This window comes from Hyla sarda, chromosome 5 (genome assembly GCF_029499605.1).
Source record: "Hyla sarda isolate aHylSar1 chromosome 5, aHylSar1.hap1, whole genome shotgun sequence".
In the NCBI taxonomy this organism is placed as follows: Eukaryota; Metazoa; Chordata; class Amphibia; order Anura; family Hylidae; genus Hyla; species Hyla sarda.
This window is the reverse complement of record NC_079193.1, coordinates 123,730,999-123,757,936: the sequence shown is the minus strand read 5'-3', so window position 1 is coordinate 123,757,936 and position 26,938 is coordinate 123,730,999. Positions and strand designations below refer to the sequence as shown.

At 43.0% G+C, this 26,938-nt stretch overlaps 1 protein-coding gene and 1 long non-coding RNA gene across 6 annotated transcripts in view; both read left to right on the top strand.

The window, feature by feature from the left end:
* Positions 1–26,938, top strand: part of ANO10 (anoctamin 10) — a 687,222-nt gene that overhangs the window by 284,362 nt on the left and 375,922 nt on the right. The gene's annotated exons all lie outside the window — the stretch shown is intronic.
* Positions 10,996–14,237, top strand: LOC130273434 (uncharacterized). Its single transcript, XR_008843992.1, has 3 exons — positions 10,996–11,229; positions 13,199–13,339; positions 13,696–14,237. It is a non-coding gene; the product is annotated as an uncharacterized LOC130273434 (long non-coding RNA).

Genomic DNA, 26,938 nt, shown 5'->3' with positions numbered 1-26,938 from the left:
TTCAATGGCGTACTCTCAAAAAAATTCCAAAATAGCGCATTTTTGATCACTTTTTATACCACAAAAAGTGAATAAAAAGTGATTAAAAAGTCTGATTAGAGCAAAAATTGTACCACTAAAAACCTCAGATCACGGCGGAAAAAATTAGCCCTCATAGCACCCTGAACACAGAAAAATAAAAAGTTATAGGGGTCAGAAGATGACCATTTTAAACGTATACATTTTCCTGCATGTATTTATGATTTTTTTCTGAAGTGATACAAAATGAAACCTACACAGGTAGGGTATCCTTTTTATCGTATGAACCTACAGAATAAAGATATGGTGTCATTTTTGCCGAAAAATGTACTGCGTAAAAACGGAAACCCCCAAAACTTACAAAATAGTGTTTTTTCATCAGTTTTGTCGCACATAGATTTTTTTCCCGTTTCACCGTAGATTTTTGGGTAAAATGACTAATGTCATTACAAAGTAGAATTAGTGACGCAAAAAATAAGCCATCATATAGAATTTTAGGTGAAAATTTTAAAGAGTTATGATTTTTTTTAAGTTATTGAGGAAAAATTTTAAATGAAAAAACGGAAAAAGCCCGGGTCCTTAAGGGGTTAAGGCAAGGACCTCCAAGGTAATATTTTCTGAAATATTACATGTACCACGAGCCAGCAGTAGATTAGGGAGGTAAACAAGTGGCTCAGAAGCTGGTGTAGGAAGGAGGGGTTTAGGTTCATGGAGAACTGGGCTGACTTCACTGTCGGTTACTGGCTCTGCCGTAGGGACGGGCTGCACCTCAATGGGGAGGGTGCAGCTGTGCTTGGGGAGAAGATAGCTAGAAGGGTGGAGGAGCGTTTAAACTAGGGACTGGGGGAGGGAACCTACAATATAGAGGGGCAAGATAGTGTAGATAGAGAGGGGGGACTTATCAATGTACCTTGGGGAGGAGCGGAGGGAGGGGTTGGAATAGTCAATAGGAATAGGCTTCATAGGAAGAAAAAAACATACACCATTGAATTGCATGATGACTAATGCCAAAAGTCTGACCAATAAAACTGATGAACTAGAGTGGTTGATGTCTGAAGAAAATTATGACAGTGTGTATAACAGAGACTTGGTTGGATGATAGCTGTAACTGGGCGGTCAACATACAGGGTTATAGTCTATTCAGGAAGGATCAGACAAAACAGAAAGGAGGAGGGGTTTGTCTGTATATATAAACCACCAAACATAATGGAAGAAGCAGAACATCAATTACTGAGGCAAATAAACAATGCGGCAAATCAAAATGACGGGATAATAATGGGGGACTTAAACTATCCTGATATAAATTGGGAGACTGAGTCCTGTGACTCTCATAAAGGAAACAGGCTTCTGACTATAACTAAAAATTATCTGTCCCAAATGGTGCAGGGACCATCCAGAGGGGGCACCCTACTGGACTTAAAGGAGAACTACAGGATTGAAAATTTTATCCCCTATCCTAAGGATAGGGCATAAGTTTCAGATGGTGGGGAGTCCGACCGCTGGGGCCCCCCGCGATCTTCCGTACGGGGCCCCGGCTCTCTGGTTAGAGAGGGCGTGATGACCACCGCACGTAGCAGCGGCCGACACGCCCCCTCCATACACTGCTATGGGAGAGCCTGAAATTGCCGAAGGCAGCGCTTTGGCTCTCCCATAGCAGTAAATGGAGGGCGCGTGTCAGCCGCCGCCTCGTGCGGTGGTCGACACGCGCTCTCTATGCAGAAAGCCGCGGCCCCGTACGGGAGATCATGGGGGGCCCCAGCGGTCGGACCCCCCGCGATCTGAAACTTATCCCCTATCCTTAGTTCTCCTTTAAAATTAACCAACATACTTGACAGAGTAACTAATGTGCAAGAAGGATACCTAGGAAATAGTGATCATAATATAATACATTATAACTTGCTCTACAATAAGGGAATCTCTCGAGGGGCCACAAAAGCAATGAACTTTAGGAAGGCAAAGTTCGATCAACTCAGAGAAGCCCTTAACAATATAAAATGGGATAATGTCCTCAAAAACAAGAGTACTGACACTAAATGGGAGACTTTCAAAAATATCTTAAATTCTCACTGTAAGATGTATATACCTTATGGGAATATAAGGGTCAGAAATAAAAGAATACCAATATGGATGAACAAAAATGTTAAGGGGGCAACAAATGACAAAAATAAAGCATTTAAACTACTAAAACTGGACAGCAGTGAAGAAGCATTAAAAATCTATAGAGAAATGTAAGATATGTAAAAGACTGATAAGAACCGCAAAAGAGAGTAAAACTAACCCCAAAATGTTCTTTAACTATATAAATAGCAAAAAGATCAAAAATGAAAGCGTGGGCCCTTTAAAAAATGATGAGAAAGAAATTATAAACGGGGATCAAGAAAGGCTAATATATTGAACAAATTCTTCTTCACTGTGTTCACCAAGGAAAATGAAATGCCAGGTGAAATACAGTGTGATAAGGTAAACTCCCCAGTACTGGTCACCTGTGTAACCCAGGAAGAAGTACAGTGCCACCTACAAAAAATCAAAATAGACAAATTGCCAGGTCCAGATGGCATTCACCCCGTGTTCTAAAGGAATTAAGTAATGTAATAGACAGGCCCCTATTTTTTATATTCAGGGACTCTATAGTAACAGGGACTGTTCCCCAGGACTGGCACATGGCAAATGTGGTACCAATATTTAAAAAGGGATCAAAAGGTGACCCCGGGAATTATAGACCTGTTAGTTTAACCTCCGTTGTATGTAAATTGTTTGAGAGTTTTCTAAGGGATGCAATTCTGGAGTATCTTAATAAAAATAAGTGTATAACCCCATATCAGCATGGCTTTATGAGGGATCGGTCCTCTAAAACTAACCTGATCAGCTTTTATGAGGAGGTGAGATCCAGACTGGACCAGGGGCAATCGCTGGATGTTGTATATCTGGATTTCTCCAAAGCATTTGATACAGTGCCACATAAAATGAGAAGGATCGGGCTGAGGGAGAATGTGTGACAGTGGGTAAGTAACTGGCTCAAGGATAGGAAACAGAGGGTGGTTATTAATGGTACTTATTTTGATTGGGTGACTGTTACTAGTGGGGTACCAAATGGGGTCCTGTTCTATTTAATATATGTATTAATGACCTTGTAGAGGGGTTGAATAGTAAAGTAGCAATCTTTGCAGATGATTCTAAACTCTGTAAAGCCGTAAACACTATAGAGGACAGTGCATTGTTACAAATGGATCTGGATAGGTTGGAGGTTTGGGCTGGGAAGTGGCAGATGAGGTTCAACACTGATAAATGTAAGGTAGTGCACATGGGGAACAAAAATCCGGGCTGGGATTATGTATTAAATGGGAGCACACTTGGGACGACTGACATGGAAAAGGATTTAGGAGTCTTAGTTAATAGTAAATTTAGCTGTAGTGACCAGTGTTGGGCAGCTGCTGCCAAGGCAAATAAAATCATGGGGTGCATCAATAGGGGCATAGATGCCCACGACAAGGAAATAATTCTACTGCTGTAAAAATTACTAGTCAGACCACACATGGAATACTGTGTACAGTACTGGGCACCAGTGTACAAGAAAGATCTTGGAGCTGCCCTGTCATTTACACACTGAGTTTCCGCTCCACTTACACTTCAAAGTTGGTACTACACTATAGACTGCAGTTCACACACTACTGATAGTTGTACTTCTTGCCCCGTCCACAAGAGGGCATTATAATATCATTTGACGTTTTCATTCAAGGATGCCACATTACGGAATCTAATAATTGTTGTCTTTCTATATCTTTTCTCTATCTGCAATACTAGTGTTTTTAGCATTGTGTTAGCTGCTGTATATATTCCAACACTACCTGCTGCAATTGATTCCCAATCGGTGACCCGACCCAGAACCAATTCCTTTTATTTTATATATATATATATATATATGCACCTCCTGTCCCATTATGTGAATGCCTGACGAAGAGACCGGTCCGGTCTCAAAACGCCCTATGTGAAGCGTTTTGAGATTGGAATAAACATTTGCAAGTTTTACCTACTGTGTATCCTTGATGGTCCAGTGCTCCAGTGATGTCCCATTTTGCTGACCCTCTGTCTGATTTTCCAGTCCTATCCATTCCGGTACTAGCATCCCTATACTGGTGGGACCTGTGTGCAGTGACCTACGATTCTATGTGAGATATTAGGTGTTGTGCTCTGAGCATAACACCATTTGGTAAACAAATCCTTTTCCTTACCACATATCTCACCTACGATCTTCACCAGGTGCGCACCGTTTTGTCTTTTATATTTCACAACCCAATCAACAACCTACTTCTCCGCTCACATGCCATTTACAGTATTGTGTACATTATTCCCCAGCACAGTGCCTGCCGGTATAGCCTAGGAGCGAGATATGATGTCCCAGATGTGCTCAATCGGATTCAGGACTGGGGAACGGGCAGGCCAGTCCATAGCATCAATGCCTTCCTCTTGCAGGAACTGCTGACACACTCCAGCCACATGAAGTCTAGCATTGTCTTGCATTAGGAGGAAACCAGAGCCAACCCACCAGCATATGGTCTCACAAGGGGTCTGAGGATCTCATCTCGGTACCTAATGGCAAGTCAGACTACTTCTGTCAAGCACATGGTGCGCTGTGCGGCCCCCCAAAGAAATGCCACCCCACACCATTACTGACCCACCACCACCTCATGCTGGAGGATGTTACAGGCAGCAGAATGTTCTCCACTGTGTCTCAAGACTCTGTCACGTCTGTCACATGTCCTCAGTGTTCTTTCATCTGTAAAGAGCACAGGGTGCCTGTGGCGAATATGCCATTCTTGGTGTTCTCTGGAAAATTCCAAATGTCCTGCATGGTGTTGGGCTGTAAGCCCAACCCAAACCTGTGGACGTCGAGCCCTCATACCACCCACATGGAGTCTGTTTCTGACCATTTGAATGGACACATGCACATTTGTAGCCTGCAGGAGGTCATTTTGCAGGACTCTTCCAGTGCTCCTCCTTGCACAAAGGCGGAGGTAGTGGTCTGCTGCTGAGTTGTTGCCCTCCAACAGCCTCCTCCACGTCTCCTGATGTACTGGCCTGTCTCCTGGTAGCGCTTCCATGCTCTGGACACTACACTGACAGACATGGCAAACCTTCTTGCCACAGTTTGATGTGCCATCCCAGTTGAGCAGCACTACCTGATCCACTTGTGTGGGTTGTATACTCCGTCTCATGCTATCACTAAAGTGAAAGCACCACCAGCATTCAAAAGTGACCAAAACATTAGCCAGGAAGCATAGGAACTGAGAAGTGGTTTGTGGCCACCTTCAGAACCACTCGTTTATTGGGGGTGTCTTGCTAATTGCACATAATTTCCACTTGTTGTCTGTTCCGTTTGCACAACAGCGTGTGAAATTGATTGTCAATCAGTGTTGCTTCCTGAGTGGACAGTGTGATTTCACAGAAGTGTGATTGACTTTGAGTTACATTGTGTTATGTGTTCCCTTTATTTATTTGAGTAGTGTAGATAGTGCCCATTAATTGGCTAGAAGTAAGGTAAAGGAAGTCTAGGTGTAAGTACTGCTGGCAAACAACCTTTGAAATGGATAGAGTGAGAAATGGTTGTGCACCATGGGGGGGGGGGGGTCTCAGAGGCACAATAACAGCTGTGATAATGCTAAAATCACATTGTGATGTGGTTTAAATAATTCACGTCATCACTTTCATGCTGCTGGGTGGTTCCTGGATGCTTCTTCCCACCTCTACAGCCTTGATTGTTAGATATCTTCCTGTTTAGGCGTATATAGAGTATTTTAAGTTTTAACTTTGGCTAAGATCGAGGCACCAAGTCAAATTAATCTCTTAGTTCTGTGTCTTAGTTCACACATTAAAGGGGTATTCCTGTGGAAAACTTTTTTTTTTTAGATCAACTGGTGCCAGAAAGTTAAACAGATTTGTAAATTACTTCTATTAAAAAATCTTAATCCTTCCAGTACTTTTTAGGGTTGTATACTACAGAGGAGATGTTTTTCTTTTTGGACTTTTCTTATGTCATGACCACAGTGCTCTCTGCTGACCTCTGCTATCCATTTTAGGAACTGTCCAGAGCAGGAGAAAATCCCCAAAGCAAACATATGCTGCTCTGGACAGTCCCTAAAAGGGAGAGCAGAGGTCAGCAGAGAGCACTGTGGTCGTGACATAAATCAATAAAGAAAAACATTTCCTCTGTAGTATACAGCCCCTACAAAGTACTGAAATGATTAAGATTTTTTAATAGAAGTAATTTACAAATCTGTTTAACTTTCTGGCACCAGTTGATAAAAAAAAAAAAGTTTTCCACGGGAGTACCCCTTTAAGGAGTGTTAGCCAACAGGTAAGCCAGTGGTTCTAGCAATAGTCACCCAATTATTAATTAGTGTTTTTAAAGCATAGAATAAAACTGTAAGGCAGTCTAGCTCTAGGTTCCACAATTGAATGTGGATCCGCAAACATTTTTTTGATATGTTAGAGCTGATTGTATATAGAACAACTTTGTAATGGGATGTAATAAAAAAAAAAAAAATATCCTTTTATGTGTATTTTCATTTTGAAAATGTGGCCACTAGGGGTCTCCCTAGGAGCTTTTTCATTGATTTCGGACTCACGCAGGCCTGGCAGGGAGTCTGAAATCTCAGCGCTGGCTGAGCACGTGACCAGCTCAGCGCAACTCCCCCCCTGTCAATCAGACAGGCGGGAGTGCTGTGCTCACAAGCAGGGCTCTGAACACTGAGGATAAGCGGCGCTCTGAACACTGGGTATAAGCGGCGCTACCTCTGGGCATTTATCTTCGTTAGAAGATGTATGTTGGTAGCGTGTGACGGGAGACTCCTTGCGCTACAACTGGTTCCTTGCGCTACGGAAAAATGACCCGACTGACCTCTGGCTGCTAGTAACGTCACTACAGTTTCCAGTGTGGATCAAATCTAACGCGTTTCCGAAATTAGCGATTTTCTTCCTCAGAGATGGTAACCATAAGTTTCCGCTGTTATTTATACAACAGGTCTCAGCGATCCTTCTCCTAGAAATCCCAGGTATATCTACTTTAAACGTCCAAAGAAGGTGGTTTATTGATCCCAATACATACAGAATGATGCAACGTTTCGACCTAACAATAAGGTCTTTATCAAGCACAGTGAAATAAGGAGCAAACAAGTGTTATATAGGGTCACCAATTGATGACATCATAAGGAGGAGTTAACCTCAGAGGCAGGGGGAGTTACCCTTAAAGTGACAATGGGTGTGTCAGAAAATGACATAAATAAACACAACATAGTGAAATAAACAGTATCGTGTATATAAATAGAAAGTGTTACATAGTAATCCAATATACAGAGTTTCTAGAGAACATCCCGTTTCTCCGATCTTCATAACTAACAAAAATATTATACAAATGACTTCTAATTGTCCAACCTGTACTCCGGTATAAACAATGTGGTCAGCCAATCCGGAGAGGGACCCGTATCCATGGTGTGTCCGCTTGTAGCCGGCTTGTAAACAAAGCAAACGCGCATGTCCAACGGGACCATGCGCCGGAAGTTACGTCCATTCACAGGATGATGCGCCAATAGGTGCCAAGTTGCACGGCGCATGCGTGCTGTGCAGTACCGATATCCCGGCAGCCATTACAAGTATGGGCAGTACCTTCTTTTCTGTACTTGCACAGTGTGTTGGCACGCTCCGGGTCCGGCATTATACATTCTGGCAACCAATGGCTAACACAATCTCTAGGGCAGAAAAAGCGTGAAATAAGCATGGGTCATAAACCAATCATGTAAAGCAGACAAACAAAGTCATTATTCTGGTCATGAGGGTAATATTGGTACTGGCTTACCATGTTATGGATAGTATATTACCATCCATTTCCCATGGTCCGGTGTCCGGGGAAACTAACACTGACTAGGACCGCACTGAGGCGTATTCCCATTCCCAAAGTAACCCCATATCACACATTGTGCTCTGACCTTATATCCCTATTTTGACCAGGTGACCACAGTGATAAAACACATTCAGGCAACCCAGCTCAAAAAAATATAATTATAATGCCCCTAAGTGTAGCCCAACAGAGAGAAAAGGTAATTACATTACTTATGGTGTCCCATCCTGTAAATTGACAAAAAATAAATAAAAATGTAAACTTCCAGAAGGATGAAAAAAATCATCTTGTAAAAAAGTGTATTATTCCAATGGATTATTTCGGGTTCCACTCCGGGTTGGGATGGCTCTGTAATATAGGAAAAAATAGAAAAAATGTCAATATCTACATTATGAGGTAAATAATCCTCTAAAAACAATAAAACATACATAAAATAAGTGTAAACCAACCTATCATGGAGAAACAATGTGTATACTTTAAGTGGTCAATATTGGGATCATTAAGCCTTATAAAAAAGGTTTCAAAGAGAAATCAATATTGAGCCCATTTGGTTGGAGACTATTCAATTTGTCAATCCACCAAAGTTCTTTTTGTTTGAGCAATCTGCGTCTGTCACCACCACGTCTCGGTGGTGGAACATGATCAATCAGGACAATACGCATTTGATCAATAGAATGTTTAAATTCCACAAAATGACGTGGTACAGGTAATTCTGTTTTTTTGGTCCTAATAGTAGACTTATGATTATTAAACTGTATCCTTGCCTCTGTGGTGGTTTCTCCAACATATATCTTATTACAAGGACAGATTAGGACATAAATAATAAATTCTGACTTACATGTCAGATGGTGTTTAATTGGAAATTTTTGGGAAGTCATCGGGTGTGTAAAATTATTACCTCTAATTAGCAATGAACAGTTTTCACAGTTCATGCATGGAAAACAACCTGGTTTGAGAACAGTTGCCAAGCTAGGTTTATCCTTAGTGATGTCGGCTCTTACTAATTTATCTTGCAAATTCTTTGATCTACGATAAGAGAAGAGAGGAGTTGTCTTAAGATGTGGGATATTCTCAAAGGAATTAGATATAATGGGCCAGTGTCTACGGATTATAGATGCAACCTGGGGGGAACGATAGTTGTATGTGGATACAAACAGGATTCTATCAATATTGTCCTGTTCTTTGGGTTTTGGCTGGATGAGATCAATTCTATTTAGGGTCCTCACTTTTGTTTTGTGTTGTTCTATCAATTTTTTAGGATAGCCTCTATGGGTAAATTTATCCCCCATCTCTGTGAGTCTCTTTTCTAGAACATCCGGGTCTTCAACTATTCTTTTAACTCGTAAGAGTTGACTAAAAGGGAGGGAAGCAATCATATTTCTGGGATGAGCACTATTATAGTGTAACAAGTTATTTCTATCTGTGGGTTTAACAAAAATATCCGTGATAAGATGTTCACCTTCCACACTAACCCACATGTCCAGAAACTGTAGGCTTTTTTCAGAGTAGGCCATAGTAAACTTGATACTGTTATCAACAGTGTTGAGAAAGGAGAAAAATGCATTCAACTCATCCAATGTGCCACACCAAATCAGGAAGATATCATCTATGTATCTCCACCACTTCAGCACTCGGCTGAAGTGGTGGGACACATAGATATCAGTCTCCTCCAGATCCGCCATCACTATGTTTGCGTAAGTGGGCGCCATGTTCGATCCCATGGCCGTCCCCTTGCGCTGAACATAGAATTGGTTGCCAAAAACAAAATAGTTACATGAAAGGATAATTTCAACTAGGCCCAAGATAAATTCCTGACATTCTCTAGTAAAGTTGGTAGTCTGTAAGGCTTTGAAAATGCTGTGTAGTCCTCTCTCATGCTCAATGCATGTATAGAGACTAATAACATCAAAGGAGGCTAAAATGGCCCCCTGTGGAATGGATAAATCTCTGATTTTGGTCAAAAAATCGGAGGTGTCCCTTATATAGGATTTGGCGTCCGTAGCAAAAGACCTCAAGATCTTATCAACCAATATGGAGGAAGGACTCAGTACTGACTCACACCCGGAGACAATTGGTCTCCCCGGTGGCTTTTGTAAAGATTTATGTATCTTTGGTAGTACATACAAAGCAGGAATTCTAGGATATTCCGGTAAAAGAAACTTGTGAGTATCTGAATCAATTATATCCATTGCTAATGCATGGTCCACCAAAGTCTTGAGTCGAGTTTTAATTTTGTTTGTGGGATCATATGCGATACACTCATAAGTTTCAGCATCTGTAACTTGTCGAGTTATTTCTTCAATATACATGCACTTGTCCATAACGACGACAGCCCCGCCCTTGTCGGCCGGTTTAATGATTATGTCGTCGTTATGGACAAGTGCACGCAGGGTTTCATGATCTTTTTTGGTAAAATTGGGTCTGGAGATTCTATATCTGGTCTGGTTCTGTCTAAGGGATTGTATATCCTTATCCACTAAAGTGATAAATGTATCAATAGCGTTTATTTTTCTCCTCATTATGGATACTCCTCCACAAACCAGTACTACAACAGCTCCCATTACGTATTCCTACACGGATGAAACTGTGGATAGAATCCTGAGTGGCCACCTAGGGGACGGAACATTTCTTAGTATTCCCTCTAAGTTGGACACAAAGAGGTTATACGAAAATGAGTCCAAACGCCTTATTTCACTTAATTTGCATTTATCTCTATTGAGCCGCTATTATCAACTGAAGATGGTCCCAAGGGGACTGAGGTCCCACTTACGTCCGAATCTTTTTCCGAAAAATGAAGCCTTTTGCCATATTTTTGAAGGACTGGCCAATAAATATGCATTTGACCTTATATTACTCAATATAGACTTTCTACAAAAGGAAATCGCACTTGTCTCCACACGGGTTGAAGAACATAAGACTACTCTGACAGAAATTATGCCATCCGAGGATTTACAAATTTTCCTTGACCGTATGAATAACAATTTTGAAAAGTTTCGTCAGGAACAAGAAGAAAATAAACGCCAGAAATTCCACCGTGATATGGAAGATTATAGGGCGGGTCAAGTTTATAATTGGCAGAAAACGGAACCACCTGTAAGAAAATCAAGAAATAACAGAAGTCAACCTCCCAAATCTAAGGATACAACCAGGGAACAACATCAGCATTTTTTAGAACAGGCCAACTCTACACCCCCAGACGGAGGTCCAAAACAAGGAGGGGCGGATACCGAAAGAAAAGACCCAATACAGACCCGCAGAGCGAAGACCAACAAAGCAGCAACACAACAGAAAACCTAGATGATAGACTCTCTTCACTTGTGGTAAATATCTCATCATACACCCTTAACTCGACAAGTTACAGATGCTGAAACTTATGAGTGTATCGCATATGATCCCACAAACAAAATTAAAACTCGACTCAAGACTTTGGTGGACCATGCATTAGCAATGGATATAATTGATTCAGATACTCACAAGTTTCTTTTACCGGAATATCCTAGAATTACTGCTTTGTATGTACTACCAAAGATACATAAATCTTTACAAAAGCCACCGGGGAGACCAATTGTCTCCGGGTGTGAGTCAGTACTGAGTCCTTCCTCCATATTGGTTGATAAGATCTTGAGGTCTTTTGCTACGGACGCCAAATCCTATATAAGGGACACCTCCGATTTTTTGACCAAAATCAGAGATTTATCCATTCCACAGGGGGCCATTTTAGCCTCCTTTGATGTTATTAGTCTCTATACATGCATTGAGCATGAGAGAGGACTACACAGCATTTTCAAAGCCTTACAGACTACCAACTTTACTAGAGAATGTCAGGAATTTATCTTGGGCCTAGTTGAAATTATCCTTTCATGTAACTATTTTGTTTTTGGCAACCAATTCTATGTTCAGCGCAAGGGGACGGCCATGGGATCGAACATGGCGCCCACTTACGCAAACATAGTGATGGCGGATCTGGAGGAGACTGATATCTATGTGTCCCACCACTTCAGCCGAGTGCTGAAGTGGTGGAGATACATAGATGATATCTTCCTGATTTGGTGTGGCACATTGGATGAGTTGAATGCATTTTTCTCCTTTCTCAACACTGTTGATAATAGTATCAAGTTTACTATGGCCTACTCTGAAAAAAGCCTACAGTTTCTGGACATGTGGGTTAGTGTGGAAGGTGAACATCTTATCACGGATATTTTTGTTAAACCCACAGATAGAAATAACTTGTTACACTATAATAGTGCTCATCCCAGAAATATGATTGCTTCCCTCCCTTTTAGTCAACTCTTACGAGTTAAAACAATAGTTGAAGACCCGGATGTTCTAGAAAAGAGACTCACAGAGATGGGGGATAAATTTACCCATAGAGGCTATCCTAAAAAATTGATAGAACAACACAAAACAAAAGTGAGGACCCTAAATAGAATTGATCTTATCCAGCCAAAACCCAAAGAACAGGACAATATTGATAGAATCCCGTTTGTATCCACATACAACTATCGTTCCCCCCAGGTTGCATCTATAATCCGTAGACACTGGCCCATTATATCTAATTCCTTTGAGAATATCCCACATCTTAAGACAACTCCTCTCTTCTCTTATCGTAGATCAAAGAATTTGCAAGATAAATTAGTAAGAGCCGACATCACTAAGGATAAACCTAGCTTGGCAACTGTTCTCAAACCAGGTTGTTTTCCATGCATGAACTGTGAAAACTGTTCATTGCTAATTAGAGGTAATAATTTTACACACCCGATGACTTCCCAAAAATTTCCAATTAAACACCATCTGACATGTAAGTCAGAATTTATTATTTATGTCCTAATCTGTCCTTGTAATAAGATATATGTTGGAGAAACCACCACAGAGGCAAGGATACGGTTTAATAATCATAAGTCTACTATTAGGACCAAAAAAACAGAATTACCTGTACCACGTCATTTTGTGGAATTTAAACATTCTATTGATCAAATGCGTATTGTCCTGATTGATCATGTTCCACCACCGAGACGTGGTGGTGACAGACGCAGATTGCTCAAACAAAAAGAACTTTGGTGGATTGACAAATTGAATAGTCTCCAACCAAATGGGCTCAATATTGATTTCTCTTTGAAACATTTTTTTATAAGGCTTAATGATCCCAAGATTGACCACTTAAAGTATACACATTGTTTCTCCATGATAGGTTGGTTTACACTTATTTTATGTATGTTTTATTGTTTTTAGAGGATTATTTACCTCATAATGTAGATATTGACATTTTTTCTATTTTTTCCTATATTACAGAGCCATCCCAACCCGGAGTGGAACCCGAAATAATCCATTGGAATAATACACTTTTTTACAAGATGATTTTTTTCATCCTTCTGGAAGTTTACATTTTTATTTATTTTTTGTCAATTTACAGGATGGGACGCCATAAGTAATGTAATTACCTTTTCTCTCTGTTGGGCTACACTTCGGGGCATTATAATTATATTTTTTTGAGCTGGGTTGCCTGAATGTGTTTTATCACTGTGGTCACCTGGTCAAAATAGGGATATAAGGTCAGAGCACAATGTGTGATATGGGGTTACTTTGGGAATGGGAATACGCCTCAGTGCGGTCCTAGTCAGTGTTAGTTTCCCCGGACACCGGACCATGGGAAATGGATGGTAATATACTATCCATAACATGGTAAGCCAGTACCAATATTACCCTCATGACCAGAATAATGACTTTGTTTGTCTGCTTTACATGATTGGTTTATGACCCATGCTTATTTCACGCTTTTTCTGCCCTAGAGATTGTGTTAGCCATTGGTTGCCAGAATGTATAATGCCGGACCCGGAGCGTGCCAACACACTGTGCAAGTACAGAAAAGAAGGTACTGCCCATACTTGTAATGGCTGCCGGGATATCGGTACTGCACAGCACGCATGCGCCGTGCAACTTGGCACCTATTGGCGCATCATCCTGTGAATGGACGTAACTTCCGGCGCATGGTCCCGTTGGACATGCGCGTTTGCTTTGTTTACAAGCCGGCTACAAGCGGACACACCATGGATACGGGTCCCTCTCCGGATTGGCTGACCACATTGTTTATACAGAAGTACAGGTTGGACAATTAGAAGTCATTTGTATAATATTTTTGTTAGTTATGAAGATCGGAGAAACGGGATGTTCTCTAGAAACTCTGTATATTGGATTACTATGTAACACTTTCTATTTATATACACGATACTGTTTATTTCACTATGTTGTGTTTATTTATGTCATTGTCTGACACACCCATTGTCACTTTAAGGGTAACTCCCCCTGCCTCTGAGGTTAACTCCTCCTTATGATGTCATCAATTGGTGACCCTATATAACACTTGTTTGCTCCTTATTTCACTGTGCTTGATAAAGACCTTATTGTTAGGTCGAAACGTTGCATCATTCTGTATGTATTGGGATCAATAAACCACCTTCTTTGAATTTGGACACCAATACCGGAGTGCCGTCTTCCATTTCTTCTATTTGATACGTTTGCCTTGGTCAAGCTTGAGGATGGGCACCCACTAACCCTTGTAAGGGTTTGAACACTGTGCATCTCCCATCTTTTATATTGTACTTTAAACGTCCGTTAGTAATAGTGGTCTGTCCGTATATATAAGAAGGTATAGACGTCCATAGGTATCCGTTACCACCTAAACTACAAGTCTCAGTGATCCTCCTCCCAGTTTGCAGAAAAGATATGTTACACGTCTGTTATCAGGATTCAATCTATTAGCCGTCAGTTATATGTTATTTCAGGAAGGCAAATAATTCAAACTCCACGTTAAGTCACCGCAGGACCATCATGTCATGTTAACAAATTAACTTGCTTTCAGTCTGTGACATTCGGGAGATAAATTCCCCCCCCCCCCCCCCCCCCCCCGTGTTTTTTTATTTCCTCGAACCCGAAGAATTTAGATCCCTTAAAGATAGCTTGATGGTGTTCAACATAATGTTTAGAGAGGCGGTGTCCCTGAAATTTACTTTCTATATTGTATATATGCTCCCCGATGCGTTCTTTTAGCATCCTTTTTGCAGCCAATATAACTTTTTTCGCATGGGCAGATAATTCCATATATTACCCCCTTTTGTTTTGCAGGTAATATGTGTTTTAATTTTCTTTTCCTGTCCATTATTCTTTATTACTATAAGTATAGATGTTTTTCATTTATAGTCTTACAGCCTTTATAAGCATGGCATGGAAAGAACCCGCATTTTTGGAAAAAAAACGTGTCCAGTTTTATTGGGGGGGATTGGTGACTGTGGGCACTACCATATTGCACAAATTAAACGTTTTTTTTTCAAAGCTAAAGCTTGGATGTGAGGGCAATTTCTCTCCTATTGTACGGTCTCCCTGCAGAATATTCCAATGTTTATTGATAATTCTCTTGAAAAGAAAGCTGTGAGTACTGTATGTGGTGATAAAAGGAATCTTAATTTGTTCTTCTGGATTTTTTATTTCTGTTGTTTTATTTTTATTCATTAAGAGTGCCTCTCTATCCAATTGTGACACATCTTTCGTTGTTTTTTCCAAAGTCGTTTTCTTGTATCCCTTACGTATGAATTTTTCTTGAAAGTTTTTTGCTTCCTTTTCATATTCTTGCAGTTCTGTACAGTTTCTTCTTACTCATACAAACTGGCTTTTTGGAATATTAAGTCAAGTTGAGAGATGACAGCTATCGGTTCTTATTAAACTATTACTATCCGTAGGTTTAGAATAGGATTTAGTGTATAATCGGTTTTCTTTAATATAAATAGTGATGTCTAAAAAAAATTTTTTTTCCGTTTGGCTTGTGTTTGGAGTAAAATTCTGATAAAATTCTTTTTTAGACAACTGAATCAGCCATGGAAAGGGGGGGGGGGGGAGATTTTAAAACCCCTCTCCAAACTGATGAAGGGAAAAACCTTTTAAAACATAACCTTTAATTGATTTATACTAAAATACACCAAACCCAGTGACAAAGTGCTATAAAACCCAGCATCAACTCAAAAATAGACAAACAGAGCAGTTACCACAGTTGTATGCTGATTAACAGATTTAGTTTAACTATTGCTTGGAATATCACCCGACGCGTTTCTGCCACTATGTGGCTTCCTCAAGGGAATATTTATATTCAATGCGCAATAGAGGTATTTACTGCTATACAACAAAGTGTCAGAGTATACTATATTATAAATTTAAAGAGAGCGATGTAAATTATTCATGATGGGGGAGACACCCGATACTTAGTGTCTAATCCCCTCTTATTACATGTGTGGCACTTTATACAGGAGGTTGAGTCAAATATTATTCAATGTTATGGCAAGCTTGGTGACAGAGGTACCGAATCTGGCTGAATGGCTCACAGAGGCAAAAGTTTTTTTCAGAAAAAACCTTTTCGCAGCCTAAATTTACTCCATCTTTAAAAATAGCTTTGAAAGGTCTGACCGTATGTTATAAGCAGTATGCTCTTGCGTTTTGGGAAATCCAGGCATTCGAAAATTATTTAAGACACAAAATAGTGCCCAGGGGATTGCAGATTCCCGTACTACCGGCAGCAAGACTCAGGACTCCAGCAGTTCTTAAGAAGTGGGAGGCTGAGGCTACATCTACCTCCTTAAAATTTATTGAAATATTACTTGAGGAAGAAAAAATAAATCTATCTTTAGCAGAGTCTAAATTAAAAGAACAAAGGGAAACTGTCCTAAGATTCAAGGACGACCCGGAGTTCAAAATTAAGGAAACATATACCAAGAATACACTAGAAAGATTTCTATATCAACTTAAACAACGAAAGCATATACAATTTGTAAGAGACTTACAAGAGTTCAGGGAAAACAGGGCTTACAGTGTTCTGTCCAGGGGTCCACAATATCGAGATACGGAGACGGATATTTCCTCGTCCGATATTGAACCCGGTGAGAACGACAGAACTAGCTCGCGGGGCAGACGCGGACGAGGAAACTACTACCCCAGACGAGGAAGAGGGTCTAACAGAGGTAGAGGAGACACCAATAGGAAACCACACTCAGAATGGCCGAGCGAAAATTCGCCTGGTCCAGTATCCTCTGGTTTACCTTCTTCTGGTCCTCCTCCTTTTTTAGGGGTGGATCACAGGGAACCCTACAGGGATCCATATCCAATAAGAGCCAGAGAACCCTGAAAATATATCAGGATGAAGGAGCCCTACAAGTTATTAATCTTTCTAAATTTACCTTGACACAGGCACAGATGGGGGTCCTTGGTCGTGGTCTCTCATTTGTACCAACAGTGGCCTTTGACAGATTTAATTGGACCAAGGACCTCCATCTGTTCACGCACAAACTTAAGTGGCATAAGTTCCATAAGATTTGTGACAGAAAGGAATGCCGGGAATTAGGTATTGGCCTGAATGATCTTCCGGCAGTGCGTGAGCTAGCATCCCTAATAGACGACAACTCCAGGTATCAGGGGGAGGGACCTTTTACTACATGTAAGTTACAAAACAAATCCTTCCCACCAATTGGAGAAACCTCCTGCATTGATGTTTTCCTCGAGTTAGTAACTAAAGAAATTTGATCAATTGATGTCCCCTCCTTGTCTGCATCGAGACTTAATTTTTCCCGTGAGGAACGTAAAGCGGTACAACAACTCCAGAAGAATGAACATCTGATAGTCAAAGCTGCGGACAAGGGGGGGAACATAGTAGTCCTTTATCGAGTACAATATGTAAACATGTGTAATAAACTGCTTACTGATAGACTAACATCCGAGATTTTATCCTGTGATCCCACTGTTGTATATAAAAAAGAGCTCCAGTCTTGTCACGATTCGGCTTCGGGTTGTGGATCCACTGTGTCAGCGAGGGATTGGCGTGGACCGTGCTAGTGGACCGGTTCTAAGAGGCTACTGGTTTTCACCAGAGCCCGCCGCAAAGCGGGATGGTCTTGCTGCGGCAGTAGCAACCAGGTCGTATCCACTAGCAACGGCTCAACCTCGCTGACTGCTGAGAAGGCGTGGGACAGAAGGACTAGACAGAGGCAAGGTCAGACGTAGCAGAAGGTCGGGGGCAGGCGGCAAGGTTCGTAGTCAGGATGGATAGCAGAAGTTCAGGTACACAGGCTTTGGACACACTAAACGCTTTCACTGGCACAAGGCAACAAGATCCGGCAAGGGAGTGCAAGGGAGGAGATCAGATATAGCCAGGGAACAGGTGGAAGCCAATTAAGCAAATTGGGCCAGGCACCAATCATTGGTGCACTGGCCCTTTAAGTCTCAGAGAGCTGGCGCGCGCGCGCCCTAGAGAGCGGAGCCGCGCGCGCCAGCACATGACAGCAGGGGACCGGGACGGGTAAGTGACCTGGGATGCGATTCGCGAGCGGGCGCGTCCCGCTGTGCGAATCGCATCCCCGACGGCCATGACAGTGCAGCGCTCCCGGTCAGCGGGACTGACCGGGGAGCTGCAGGGAGAGAGACGCCGTGAGCGCTCCGGGGAGGAGCGGGGACCCGGAGCGCTAGGCGTAACAGTACCCCCCCCCTTAGGTCTCCCCTTTTTTTTGTCCGGTAACTGCCTCCCCTGGGATGAGGACACCGGGAAAGAATGGAGGGTTTCCTCAACGGCAGGCAGTACAGCAGGAGTTGGAATGGGGAGGGAGGGCAGAGGGTGAAGATTGGCACGGGGCAGGGTGACACAAGGACGGGAGCCATGAGGAGGCACAGAGGCTTGCCTGACGGGACTGGGAGGGGGGGAGAGGCACTTCCTAAGGCAGGCAGAGTCCCAGTTCTTGATCTCCCCGGTGGTCCAATCAAGGGTGGGAGAATGAAGGCGGAGCCACGGAAGACAGAGGAGAACCTCAGAGGTACAGTTGGGGAGAACGAAGAGCTCAATCCTTTCGTGGTGGGGTCCAATACACATCAGGAGGGGTTCTGTGCGGTAACGCACGGTGCAATCCAGTCTGACTCCATTGACCGCGGAAATGTAGAGCGGTTTGACGAGACGGGTCACCGGGATGCGGAATTTATTAACAAACGACTCCAAAATAAAATTTCCAGAGGCACCAGAGTCCAAGCAGGCCACGGCTGAGAGGGAGGAGTTGGCTGAAGGAGAAATCCGCACGGGCACCGTGAGACGTGGAGAAGCAGACTTGGAACCAAGAGACGCCACACCCACGTGAGCTGGGTGCGTGCGTGCGTTTCCCAGACGTGGAGGACGGATAGGGCAATCCACCAAGAAATGCTCGGTACTGGCACAGAAAAGACAGAGATTTTCTTCCCTACGGCGATTCCTCTCTTCCTGGGTCAGGCGAGACCGATCCACTTGCATGGCCTCCTCGGCGGGAGGCCCAGGCGTAGACTGCAAAGGATGCTGTGGGAGAGGTGCCCAGAGATCTAAGTCTTTTTCCTGGCGGAGCTCTTGGTGTCGCTCAGAAAAACGCATGTCAATGCGGGTAGCCAAATGGATGAGTTCTTGGAGGTTGGCAGGAATCTCTCGTGCGGCCAGCACATCCTTGATGCGACTGGATAGGCCTTTTTTAAAGGTCGCGCAGAGAGCCTCGTTATTCCATGATAACTCGGAAGCAAGAGTACGAAATTGGATGGCGTACTCGCCCACTGATGAATTACCCTGGACCAGGTTCAACAGGGCAGTCTCGGCAGAAGAAGCTCGGGCTGGCTCCTCGAAGACACTCCGGATTTCAGCGAAGAAGGCCTGGACTGAGGCTGTGGCAGGATCATTGCGGTCCCAGAGCGGTGTGGCCCAAGACAAGGCCTTTCCTGAAAGAAGGCTTACTACAAACGCCACCTTAGACCGTTCTGTAGGAAACAAGTCCGACAACATCTCCATATGCAGGGAACACTGAGACAAAAATCCACGGCAGAGTTTAGAGTCCCCATCAAATTTGTCCGGCAGGGACAAGCGGAGGCTAGGAGCGGCCACTCGCTGCGGAGGAGGTGCAGGAGCTGGCGGAGGAGATGGTTGCTGCTGTAGCAGAGGCAGAAGTTGCTGTAACATGGCGGTCAACTGCGACAACTGCTGTCCTTGTTGGGCAATCTGCTGCGATTGCTGAGCGACCACCGTGGGAAGATCAGCGAGACTTGGCAGCGGCACCTCAGCGGGATCCATGGCCGGATCTACTGTCACGATTCGGCTTCGGGTTGTGGATCCACTGTGTCAGCGAGGGATTGGCATGGACCGTGCTAGTGGACCGGTTCTAACAGGCTACTGGTTTTCACCAGAGCCCGCCGCAAAGCGGGATGGTCTTGCTGCGGCAGTAGCAACCAGGTCGTATCCACTAGCAACGGCTCAACCTCGCTGACTGCTGAGAAGGCGTGGGACAGAAGGACTAGACAGAGGCAAGGTCAGACGTAGCAGAAGGTCGGGGGCAGGCGGCAAGGTTCGTAGTCAGGATGGATAGCAGAAGTTCAGGTACACAGGCTTTGGACACACTAAACGCTTTCACTGGCACAAGGCAACAAGATCCGGCAAGGGAGTGCAAGGGAGGAGATCAGATATAGCCAGGGAACAGGTGGAAGCCAATTAAGCAAATTGGGCCAGGCACCAATCATTGGTGCACTGGCCCTTTAAGTCTCAGAGAGCTGGCGCGCGCGTGCCCTAGAGAGCGGAGCCGCGCGCGCCAGCACATGACAGCAGGGGACCGGGACGGGTAAGTGACCTGGGATGCGATTCGCGAGCGGGCGCGTCCCGCTGTGCGAATCGCATCCCCGACGGCCATGACAGTGCAGCGCTCCCGGTCAGCGGGACTGACCGGGGCGCTGCAGGGAGAGAGACGCCGTGAGCGCTCCGGGGAGGAGCGGGGACCCGGAGCGCTAGGCGTAACAAGTCTATTGTGGCTCAAGCCAGGTCGAGAAAACTTGTTAGTGACCAAGAATGTGAATTTCTCCTCCCTAAAAATCCTATCATTCCCACCTTCTATGCCCTGCGTAAAGTCCACAAAGGGGTTCCCCCCCTGAAGGGACGTCCAATAGTGGCAGGGATAGGAGGTGTGGTCCAAAACATTGGAATTTACATTGACCAAATGTTGAGAGAATTTGCATATACAAGTGACTCTACCGATCTTCTTCAAAAGTTGGATGGAATAACAGTTGAGCCCGATACCCTTTTAACAAGCATTGATGTGGAGGCACTGTATTCCTCTATACCACACGAGATAGGAATAGGAGCAGTGGCCTATTTTTTGGCATTCAGGGGCAATCAATTTAAAGCACATAATGACTTTATTCTCGAACTGCTGCACTTCACACTTACACACAATTATTTTTTATTTAATGGGAAATTCTTCCACCAGCTCAGAGGGACCGCTATGCGGAGCCCCTGTGCCCCCAGCTATGGGAACCTCACTCTGGGCTGGTGGGAGGCCACCCAAGTTTTTGTTGATTTCAGGGAACAATTCACTGAGCGAGCCCTACTCTGGGCTCGTTTCATTGATGACATTTTTATACTTTGGCAGGGAAATGTGCAGCAGTTTGAGGATTTCTTGAAATCCCTGAATGACAACTCGATAGGCCTGACATTTACTCACGAACACAATCTAACGTCTTTGCCATTTCTTGACATCTTTATCCATAAAAACAACGATGGGAGTCTACGTACTACAGTATACAGGAAATCCACTGCCACAAACTCACTCCTGAGGTGGGAGAGCTGCCACCCGGGACCCCTTAAAAGGGGTATCCCGAGGGGGCAGTATCTCCGCCTCAGGAGGAATTGCTCTGAGAATTGACTTCATTCGGGAGGCACAAGACCTAAGGAGGCGATTCACAAATAGAGTTTATCCACAACATGCTTTACGTTCGGCATACCAGCATGCTTTACAAACCTCCAGAGAGTCACTCTTAACACCAAGAAATCGTGACAATATAACATTAACAACACGAGTAATAGCCACATTTGATAATGGATCACAACAAATGCGTGAGGTTCTCAAAAAATATTGGGGAATCCTTCAGATGGACCCAGACCTGAGAGATGTTCTTTCACAGTCTCCTCAAATTACTTTCAGAAGGGGTCGGAATATAGGAGATATGATAACTCATAGTCATCTTACTCCCGTGGCATTGGAACATACGACGTGGCTTGGCAGAATCCCTAAACTCACAGGCAATCATCCTTGCGGACATTGCAAAGCCTGCCCACATATGCAAAAAGTAAAAATTTTACATGTGAAGTTACAGGAAAACAATATATTATCCGTGACTTCATAAATTGTAGTACTAGGGGAATTATATATATGGCCATCTGCCCATGTTCCAAGAAATATATAGGGAAGACTTTTCGAGAATTTAAAAAACGTATTCTCGAGCACATGGGAGACGTTAGACATGACCATGACACCTCCATAGCTCGTCATATGAACCAATGTAACAGGACAACATCAAATTTTTCGGACTTGAAAAAGTAAAACCCCCTGCAAGAGGAGGCCATTTTGATCAGATTTTGTTACGTAAGGAGCGTCGATGGATATATGAGCTGAGAACCATTGCCCCGGAGGGACTTAATGATCAACTTAATTATGCGTGCTTCCTATGAAAGGACTTTTCCTTTTTGGTGATTATAGGTAGTAAGAGGAGGCCCTAGTGGGTCTCTCAAGTTAGTATCACCAAGACTACAATATAAGGGTTAAGAACAGACCAAGTAGGAGGTACGAGAGCGGGACCGCCCTTATCAGGGCGTCAATTCTGCCTAGGGATAGGGATTGAGTTAGTGTAGGGTGAGTCAAGGTACCCTAGGGCCTCAACATACTCCCTCCCGGTTTAAACAGTCCTACCCAATACTACAAGGATAGAGCTCCTTTTAATTGGCAGCAACGCATCACAATCCCCAGAGGCAATGAGATTCATTAAATACTCCTTCTTCTGCAGACTTTACATTTTATATTTATAATCTCAGAACTTAGGTATATACATTAAATACCATAGCCTCAACCATTGAGCTATACGCAATACATGCTCCTTTGGTCCTAATCACCCATGATGTCATCCAACTATTCTCCTTTATGTATTTATGAGTGTGTCTTGATCTTGGGAATATTCTTTGGAGGCGGGGATGAGAGAGGTCCAGCATATCTGAGATCCAGGGACCCAGTATCTGTCTGATATTTCAATGAGTACCCTATGCTGAACACTTTCTCTCCCCGCAAACATCCAACATCTAGACACCCATACATGCAGTTAATACATCACCATTCATTATTAAATTCTATTCATACTTATCTCTAAAAACTCTGTAGAGCACATTAATATTCAGACAGGTTCTAATATATTACTTCTAGTTGTTCTAAGCAAATTGCCTTTTAGCTTTCTAGCTGCTTCCGTTACTACTGACGCCACTGCCAAACATAGCTCCGCCCTTGATAGTCGTCATAGAGGGCGGAACGCTATGACGTGGCTCCGTCGGAAGCAGGATATGATGGCAGACGCTGGCGCATTCTCAGTGAGCTCTGAGTAGCCGTCAGAACTAGACGGCTCCCCGCCAATGCGGGTAATAGCGCGTCTACCTGAGAAAGGAGAACCGGACGTGTGGCTATGGGAGTGTGAGTAGATTTGCTGGTGCGATGCGCACCGTTTGCTTTTAAGGAACCGGAATTTCCCATATTGATTGGGATTCTATACATTTATTACAGGCATCCTGGAATACCTTGGGACACTGAGATTGGTTGTCTTTCCTTTAGGTATCTATACAGAGAAACCAACATTTAGCAAGAAGTGAATGTGAACAGCTATTGAATTTCTTTTTCCCATGTTCTTGTGTTTTATTTCCAGGTTCTCTACAGGGATGACTCTACTTCCTGTATAAAGTGCCACACATGTAATAAGAGGGGATTAGACGCTAAGTATCGGGTGTCTCCCCCATCATGAATAATTTACACCGTTCTCTTTAAATTTATAATATTTTATACTCTGACACTGTATAGCAGTTGTATAGCAGTAAATACCTCTATTGCCCATTGAATATAAATATTCCCTTGAGGAAGCCACGTAGTGGCAGAAACGCGTCGGGTGATATTCCAAGCAATAGTTAAACTAAATCTGTAAATCCACATACAACTGTGGTAACTGCTCTGTTTGTCTATTTTTGAATTGGTGCTGGGTTTTATAGCACTTTGTCACTGGGTTTGGTGTATTTTAGTATAAACCAATTAAAGGTTATGTGTTTAAAGGTTTTTCCCTTAATCAGTTTGGAGAGGGGTTTTAAAATCTCCCCCCCCCCCTTTCCATGGCTGATTCAGTTGCCAATTAATACCGTGAAATTGGGCCCCTTGCAGGCTGTAATATATAGCTTTCTTTATGCAATTGCTTTAATAAAATTCATTTTTATTAAGATTCATAAAAAATTCCCTTAACCCCTTAAGGACGCAGCCCTTTTTCACCTTAAAGACTGAGCCCTTTTTCGCAATTCTGACCACCTTCGCTTTACGCATTAATAGCTCTAAAACGCTTTTACCGAATATTCTGATTCTGAGATCGTTTTTTTCGTGACATATTTTACTTTAGTTTGGTGGTAAATTTTCGTCGTTACTTGCATCCTTTTTTGGTGAAAAATCCTAAAAGTTTTTCTAACTTTGAAGCTCTCTGCTTGTAAGGAAAATGGATATTCCAAATAAATCTTATTTTTCTTCACAAATACAATATGTCCACTTTATGTTGGCATCATAAAATGGACATATTTTTACTTTTTGAAAAAATTTGAGAGCTTCAAAGTAGAGCAGCAATTTTCGAACATTTCATGAAAATTGCAAAATCTGAAAGGACAGATGTTACAGAACTACAACTCCCTGCATGCCTGGGCAGTCTAGGCATGCTGAGAGTTGTAGTTTGGCAACATTTGGAGGGCTACCGTTTGGGCACCACTGTAACAGTGGTCTCCAAACTGTGACCCTCCAGATGTTGCAAAACTACAACTCCCAGCATGCTGGGAGTAGCAGTCTGGCACTCACTAGGAAGGGCAGCAGTAAATATCGCTTACTGGCCCCTTAATCCCCCCCACCGTCGATTCCCTACCTGCAAAATGATCTCCGCTGTCTCTGCGATGATCTTCGGTCTCCACGCATCAGTATCCTGCGCTGTCATTGGTCAGAATCCGTTCTGACCAATGGCAGGGGATAGGAGGAGATCGCAGCACTGCGACCTCGCTCCTATCCCTCAGGATGATTGGGGCTGTCACTGACAGCTCCGATCATCCCTATTTTCCAGGTGATCGGGTCACCAGAGACCCAATCTGCCCTGAATAGCAGAAAATCGCATGTCTGAATTGACATGCGTTTTCTGCGATCGCCGACATGGGGGGCTCAGCTAGCGGCGGGGACCGGAATTCCCACGGGCGTATGCATACGCCCCACGTCCTTAAGCACTCGGGATACAGGGCGTATGCATACGCCCGGCGTCCTTAAGAGGTTAAAGTGTCATCCGTTCCTTGCCAAATAAATACAATGTCATCAATAAAAAGGTTTCCATAAAATCAGGCCATTCGCTAAGGATCCTTCTGGGGAAATGGTTTGCTTTTCCTAATACCCCATATATAGGATTTGCAAATCACTTCTATTAATAAATCTTAATCCTTGCAGTAGTTTTCAGCTGCTGAAGTTGAGTTGTTATTTTATGTCTGACAACAGTGCCCTCTGCTGACACTTCTGCTTGTCTCAGGAACTGTCCATAGTAGGAGCAAATCCCCATAGCAAACCTCTAATGCTTTGGACTGTTTCTGAGACAAGCAGAGGTGTCAGCAGAGAGCACTGTTGTCAGAAAGAAAAGAACAAATCTGGAAGATTTAAGATTTTTTCTCTGTAGGACCCGGCAATTTTTTGCACATCTGACTACTGTCACTTTAAGCATTAATAACTCTGGGATGCTTTTACCTTTCATTCTAATTCCGAGATTGTTTTTTCATGACATATTCTACTTTATGTTAGCGGTAAAATTTTGTCAATACTTGCATCATTTCTTGGGGAAAAATTAAAAAATTTGATGAAAATTTTTTAAATTTTGCATTTTTTTTTACTTTGAAGCTCTCTGCTAATAAGGAAAATGAATATTCCAAATAAATTATATATTGATTCACATATACAATATGTCTACTTTATATTTTCAGCATAAAGTTGACATGTTTTTACTTTTGGAAGACATCAGAGGGCTTCAAAGCATAGCAGCAATTTTCCAATTTTCCACAAAATATTCAAAATTGAAATTTTTCAGGGACCAGTTCAGTTTTGAAGTGGATTTGAAGGGCTTTCCTATTAGAAATACCCCCCACAAGTGACCACATTTTGAAAACTACACTCCTCATGTAATGTATTAAGGGGTACAGTGAGTATTTACACCTCACTGGCGTTTGACAGATCTTTGGAACAGTGGGTTGTGCAAATGAAAAATTACATTTTTCATTTTCACGGATCACTGTTCCAAAAATTTGTCAGACACCTGTGGGGTGTAAATGCTCACTGTACCCTTTAATACATTACATGAGGGGTGTAGGTTCCAAAATGTGGTCACTTGTGGGGGGGGGGTCCATTGTTCTGGCACTATGGGGGCTTTGTAAACACACGTTGCCTTCAATTCCGGACAAATTTTCTCTTCAAAATCCCAATGGCGCTCCTTCTCTTCTGAGCATTGCAGTTCACCCGCAGAGCACTTTACATCCACATATGGGGTGTGTTCTTACTCAGAAGAAATTGGGTTACAAATTTTGTGGGGCTTTTTTCCTATTTTCCCTTGTGAAAATGAATAGTTTAGGGTAACACCAGCATTTTTTCTTCATTTTCCCATACAATTTTAATGAAAATTCGTCAAGCACCTTTGGGTTGTTAAGGCTCACTATATCCCTTGTTACGTTCCCTGAGGGGTGTAGTTTCCAAAATGGGGTTGCATGTGGGTATTTATTTTTTTGCGTTTATGTCAGAACCGCTGTAAAATCAGCCACCCCTGTGCAAATCACAAATTTAGTCCTCAAATGTACATAGTGCACTCTCACTCCTGAGCCTTGTTGTGCCCCCTGCAGAGCATTTTATGTCCACATATTGGGTATTTCCGTACTCAGGA